Source organism: Dipteris shenzhenensis, chromosome 18, assembly GCF_047967505.1.
Source record: "Dipteris shenzhenensis isolate YYH24624 ecotype China chromosome 18, Dip_SZ_1.0, whole genome shotgun sequence".
NCBI lineage: Eukaryota > Viridiplantae > Streptophyta > Polypodiopsida > Gleicheniales > Dipteridaceae > Dipteris > Dipteris shenzhenensis.
Window position 1 is genome coordinate 2,375,327 of NC_141613.1, and position 6,760 is coordinate 2,382,086.

Sequence of the window (6,760 nt, forward strand, 5' to 3'; positions counted from 1 at the left end):
ACAACTTATTCAACTTATAAAGACGAACAACATGAAATTAAGACAAAATGAAAAGCAAACCATACATCAGTTATAGACTGAGGGTCTTTGTTCTTGGCTTTGAAGGCTTTGATCCTGGCCGCCTTTACTTGTGCAAGCTCCGAGGTCTTATTCTTTAGTTGAGCTTTTGTGGGTTCCTCTGCCATCCACATGCTTAATCCTTTCATCTTACTCGATTGATTGACAACTTGAGTTCTTTCATCTTATTGGAAAAGCAGGAGCGCATGCAAGCCTTACCTTTTCTTGCGACATTGTGGACTACTTTGTGCCTTTGGCATTCCTATATGAAGAGTGGAACCTCCTTGCCTCTCTATGATACTTAATCCCCCCACATCTTTGTGTACATTTCTTTTCATTGCCCCTCATTGGATGTAGAGCTATTATCCTCCTCATAACCTGAGTCATCATTCTCTGAGTCACTATCTTCTTTATTCTCTCCCTCTTCTTTAGCATTTGATCTTCAAAGAAGGTAGTGCAGCTAGGTTTTGATGGGGGTTATCAATGACATTTACATTTATAACCCGACATAGCAATTTTTCAATAGCAAAACCCATTCGATATAGTGCTACCATCCATCCATCTTCAATAAGTTTCCTACCATATCCTCTTTTAGGCCAACATCAATCAACTTTTGATAATCCACCATTGTAGCATCGAGTTTATCCTTTTTATCCTTAAAGTAATGGAGTTCAAGAATCTTTATGAGAATTTCAATTAGGGTACCACCACCCCTTGATAAGAAAAAAATCAAGAAAGGATGTAAGACTTGAATGGCCGTGCCGTCTTGCATGTTCACATGATGGTGCAAGACAATACCATGAGATACTTTTGAAAATAAATACCTAAATCTCATTGCCAAACTGGTAGACAAAGGATACCTTTGTGCTTTTGTTCAGGATAGGACCTACCAATTTCCAAGCCAAAACCCACAAGATTCAAGCATAATGGGGTTGTGACTCCTCCAAATCACAACTACGATACCCAACAACCCACATTTGAGGTTGCCATACATTAAAAAGGATGAAGATTGAGATTGGTAGTCAACACCATTTCTCAAAGAAAGGGTGTCATAAGCTCCTTGCTTTCACTATGATGGACTACAACATGCTTCTCGAAAATGCCATGGACTCAAATTTGTATATCAAATTCTAGCAAGATGTCAAAGTCAAAAAACTATACTTGAATGAACACATGTATTAAGGCCACACATATGTCTTAGAAAACCACCTATTTGCCCCCATACAACTATATCATATGAAATATAACTATATGAATATTGTATGGGACTTGAACATCGAAACAATAATGTAAAGTTTTGTTGAAATCCATATAGCAACACATGTTTTAGAGAAGTTTATGTTAAAATCCATATAGCATTACATGTTTTAGAGAAAACAATACTACAATATATTGATTGACCCATTCTGACGAGGGGGTTTCTATTTTCCGAGCAAAAACCCCCGAGCGATGAGCAGACAAAAGGTGGGAGGGGTCAAAATATATAGGCCCAAGTCATTTTTGGGAAGCATAAAATTCCAAATTATTTCAAGGAATATGCAAGTAAATATGAAATATTGATGAACAAAGATAGATATAAATATACCTTTATATAATATACATATATAATGTCCAAATGGCGACTTATTTTAGGACTTTCAAATATCCTTTCTTTTCCTTTCACCATTGGTTGGATCATGAATTTTTGAGCAAATATCCTCTTTATAACGTCTTTTTAATAGACTCTTTAAGTGTATTCTGCTAGACGAATATGGTTTGAAGAGCTTGCCCCAACACTATTCTGCCGGTGGAATACCCTTGGAGAGCCTACAAAGAATGGGTCATAACTTTTGCTCCTTAACTCAGATTGAGGAGCTGTAAAAAGGAAAAATATTCAAAATTTCATGATCTATGCAATGGTAGGCTTAAAATTATAATTTTAATAGATATAGAAGAGATAAATGGGAAATTTCAAGATGTATATGAGAGTTAAAACTTTTTCCTTATTCATATTATGGTAGGAAGGAGTTCAGTAGGGACCACATTTCCTTTAAAGTACTTATGTTTGGAGAATTGGGAATATTTTCAAAATATCTCCCTTGCCTTTCCATATTTAATAATGCAGTAGAGATTAATTTATGATCGATAATAATGGCTTCAATTATGAGATTTTCAACATCCTTTTCCTACTCATCCAAGGAATATGGTATACATTGTTACACGAGAGCTTCTCAATACTTCAAATATGGGATTGGTAAAGCTAAGGAAAACCCTTTTAAATCGATTGAAATACCATAATCCTCAAAAGTGAGTATGGTAGGGAGGGATTTATAATAATTTTTAAATTGTTAACTATTTGTTCATATATAGGTGATGTTCTCCAAAGTGAGGGTTATAATGATAAATAAGTAAGTATATGGTTCCATAAATGAGAAATTAAGAAAGAATTGTATATTCCTTTGAGAAATATACTAGCATGGTCGGTGTCAAACATTATCTCTTGGACTTCTCTGCTCGTAGGGTTTTGCTCAAAAAATGTGCACATCCTTTTTTACGACAATTATTGTTGGAGGCCACTAGATTTCCTATACCAAATAGACACATCCTTCTTTGCTTTGACTAGAATATCAATTAGTTTTTTGGCACATTCCCTTAAAGAGATACAAAAACTTTGTTATCCCAAAATATCATTCTCTAAAATCTCCAAATGACTTAAATATTTATCCTAAATTCTAGTAGAATGTTAGTGATAGAATTTTCATCAATAAAATTTACCATTTTTTCCCTCCCGAGAAAAGAGGGTGTATTTTTATATTACCTTCAAAAAGAAATTTTTACATCAAGGTTCTCACCCCTTAGCATACAAAATAGGGGAAATAAGCATCCTCGCAGTAGATAGTATCAAACTAGTTCTTCTTTGAAGCGAAGTTTGGGGTGGAAGACCACACTAACAACAAGTGTGTCAGCCAATGATTCGGCCTTTTTTTCAGCTCTTCTGTCTTTCGAGGGGGCAAATCAGACAAACTATCACACCTTAGCTTGTGTCCCCGGTGGCGAGGTAGGTACCATAGGTGTAGACATATGAGCTGGGGCGACAAGTGCAATCTTCGGGGGTGGGACATCATGTGTGCTGAGGGCATTGTAGTTCTTGAAGGAAACTCCATGGTGGGGGGAGAAGACAGATGATCATTTTTCTGACTTTCCTCAAGCTCCTTTGCATGTTCAAAGCAGCTAAGTGTATGTGGTGTCCAAGTCTTTCGTAACTCACTAGGGGTATATTCTTCCCTTGTGGTGAGATTGGAGAAGAAATAGGTGTTCCAAGCCCAAGTCACAAAGGTCTACAGGGTGGCGGGGTGTCCTTCCATCTCTTTCTCCCTTATGGCCCAATCAAGCAGCATCAAGTCTATAAAGACAAGTCGACCCAATGTCCCAAATCTTAGGAAAAGATGGATCTGGTGGTGCATGCGACATTGCACACGTTTCAGGGGAAGAACCCAGAGAGAGCGCGCGCCGCCCGTGCAATGGTTCTTTCTGCAAATTGCAAATCACTAACCCAGATCAGTGGGGAGAGAGAGAGAGCACCGTGCACACTGTCACGAGAGAGAGAGAGAGAGAGAGAGAGAGAGAGAGGACCGTGTTTTTTAATTGCAACACTATCACTAGCCCACATCAATGGCTGCAGCACATAAGCCTGATAGCAGCGCGGTTGGAAAAGCCATGCACTTCATCAACAGGCAGGTTGTCCTTGCTTCCCGTCCGAAGGGTTGGGTTAGCGAAGGAAACTTCGCAGTCAAAGAGTCGGAGTTCGTCCTCACCCAATTGAGGCCAGGCTCCAAAAATGTGTGCGCGAAAGTTTTGTGGGTTTCCCTTGATCCATACCTCCGCGAGCTGATGAACGAGACGAGTGGTCCACTCAACATTGAAGTCTTCCAGATAGGAAAGGTACATAGCACTTCAAGGTTTTCGTTTAATTCAGTGCCTCTTTAACAAAGTTTTTTCTATCATAGGCATATATAAGTTGATTTGCTAACCGATTGCATAAATCAGGCCATTCTTAACTTGATGACATTTAATCTAATGTGTGTCTAGTAAACGCTTGAAGGCTTTTATGATGCAATTAAGAGTGCTACTTGAAGGAAATACCATCCATGCTCTGAAATTATAATCTAGTACTAGCATTTGGCTCACACATTTCTTCTTAGTTGTGCAATTTGCTTCTAGTTTTACATAAAACTGGTATTTAGTTTTCAAATCTAGTCGTAGGAGACACGTGAATGTTTCTAAGCAAAATGTGGTCTTATAAAGTAGTCAACCTTTTGAAGTTTCTTGTTAAAATATGTTACACTATTGTGCTTTACAGGTAAAGGCATTGAACGAGGAGTTCAAATTCGATGATGCTTTCAACTACAAGGTGGAGCAAGATTGGAATAGCGTTTTAAAAAAGTATGAACCAGAACACGAGAGAGAGAGAGAGAGAGAGAGAGAGAGAGAGAGTTGCTTCCTTTAGTATACTGCTAGCAATGTATGGTTTTGCACGTGGATTAGCATTAAGGAGGGATTGTTGGTGGACTTATGAATACATGCATAATGATTATGAATGTCAAATCATCTACTATATCAACTACTTGGAGTTTGGAGTTTGAAATCATTTATGAATCTTCTTCCTCCTCCAATACAAACATTGAATTGAACCCTTCTTTGGCTATATGATCATTAAATATAGCCATTTTGTATTTGTCTTGTGCTTTTTGTTTTTGCCCCCCACACGTGCCATTTTCGGACCAAAAATTTTTTTATTTTCTCCTTAGCCTCTTACAATGATTCAAACAAAACCTTGACTTCTACCTACCATTGATTTTTTAAAATGTGTATTGCTAAGTTTAAAAATTTTGCAAGTGCTCATCCACTTCCTCTATATTTCCTCTTTTTCCCTTGAACCTTGTCCCCCCATCCTTGATCATTTTTCTTTGGCATTGGGAATCATAGGATCATAGGATTGTGTTGGCGTGAAATTTGGGAGGTGGTTAGGCATATTTTCTTTGGTGATACAAATGGAAACTAGTTGAAGGCATTGATGTCTATTAATCACTTGCAGGCTTTTTCCAAAAGGCATTGATGTCTATTATGAAAATGTTGGTGGTCACATGCTAGTAGTAGTTCTTGACAACATTAATCTCAAAGGCTGTATTGCAGCATGTGGTATGGTCTCACAATACAACAAGGTATACTTTGGGCAAAATCTTTTATCAATCAGTGTTGTTGTCTTTATGAGAGAGTTTTTTGTACAATTAACAAATGTTCTACTAAAAATTTCAATGTGATTTTCAGGAACCACATGAGTGGGATGGAATTCGCAACTTGTTCAATATCATTGGGAAATGTGTTAGGATGGAAGGGTTTGTAATATTTTATTATAGGCATACAAGGCAAGCATTCCTAGAAGAAGTAATTCCACTTATACAAGAATGAAAAATAAAATACAAAGAGCATGTGCTTGGTACAAGTCTCTACGACTTTCCTAAAGCATTCATTAAATGCTCAAGGGGAAAAATATAGGGAAATCTATGCTTGGTATTCCTAGTGATTAGATGCTGATTAGATGCACTACAAAAACTTTGTAAATAGAGCATGTGGGATGGAAACTATGAAAAGAAAGTATGTTAGGATTGTTACATTGCACCATAAAGGTACGAGTCAGAGTGTATAGTCAGAATAGGAGGTGGATTTTGTAAATTAGGATATTGTAGCTCAAAACATTCAATATTCTCAAAAATGGTTTGTCATTCTCCCTCCATAGTTTTTCCTTTTCCCCTTATGAGAGCATAAAAATATGAAGGTAGATTTGAGGGTGGTGGAAGGGTTTTTCCATGCAGCGATTGCCATTTACATGAAACTAGAGCCTGATGGACGAGCCCTTTATAAAGGACTAATTTGGATGTGACTTTAAATGGTGAGGTAGGTTCGTCTTTCCGAAAGATTATCAATGATTGCATCAACACTTGAGGTTAGAGGTTTGATTTTGTATCAAGTGATGTTCAATTATTAAGATTGACATAGTTGTCTTGGAATGTTATGTTGATCAAACAAACTATTAATGTCCATCACCTATTTCAATCCCTTTCATTCAATACTGTTGGCAAATAAAGGTCATTTGTTGCTATTCATTGTCTGTCCTTGAGAGTCACGATCATATCTCGAGCTCTAGTGTTGATAGAAAATGCAAAGTATGCAAGCCTTATTAGTCCTCTATATCATTATCAAAATGGAATAATGGCACTCTCCTCATTTTTCCTCATTTTCTCCCTTCTTTCCCTGAAAAAAAGGTTGTAAATGGTTTTCATTTAAAGATTTCTCAATGTCTTGATAGTATCTTGTCAATTATTCACGTTCTAATCCATGAGCTTGTACTTATCCTCCCTTTCTTAAATGGGATGACCTGGAACCAAGTGTTCAAACAAACCAAGATTGACCCTTCCAACCTCAAATATTGTGAATATTGGAGCTTCCTAAACTTGTTCTTAAATTAATCTCAAGATTTCCCTAAAATGATTTTAATACCACAATGTTTGGGTAGTGTCACGTCACACTAATTAGCCGCACTACCCCCTCGTTGAGCCCATCTTTAAACTATCCCAAAAAATTATAGATTGAGATTTCTTATAGTAGCAAATGTGGGCATAAAGTGAATGTAGGTGATACACAATGCAATGTTAATTTTCATTTG

The 6,760-nt window shown here is 37.1% G+C and overlaps 1 pseudogene; it reads left to right on the top strand.

The window, feature by feature from the left end:
• Positions 1-3,708: 3,708 nt before the first annotated feature.
• LOC147890700 (2-alkenal reductase (NADP(+)-dependent)-like) lies at positions 3,709-5,624 on the top strand (annotated as a pseudogene).
• The last annotated feature ends 1,136 nt before the right edge of the window (positions 5,625-6,760 follow it).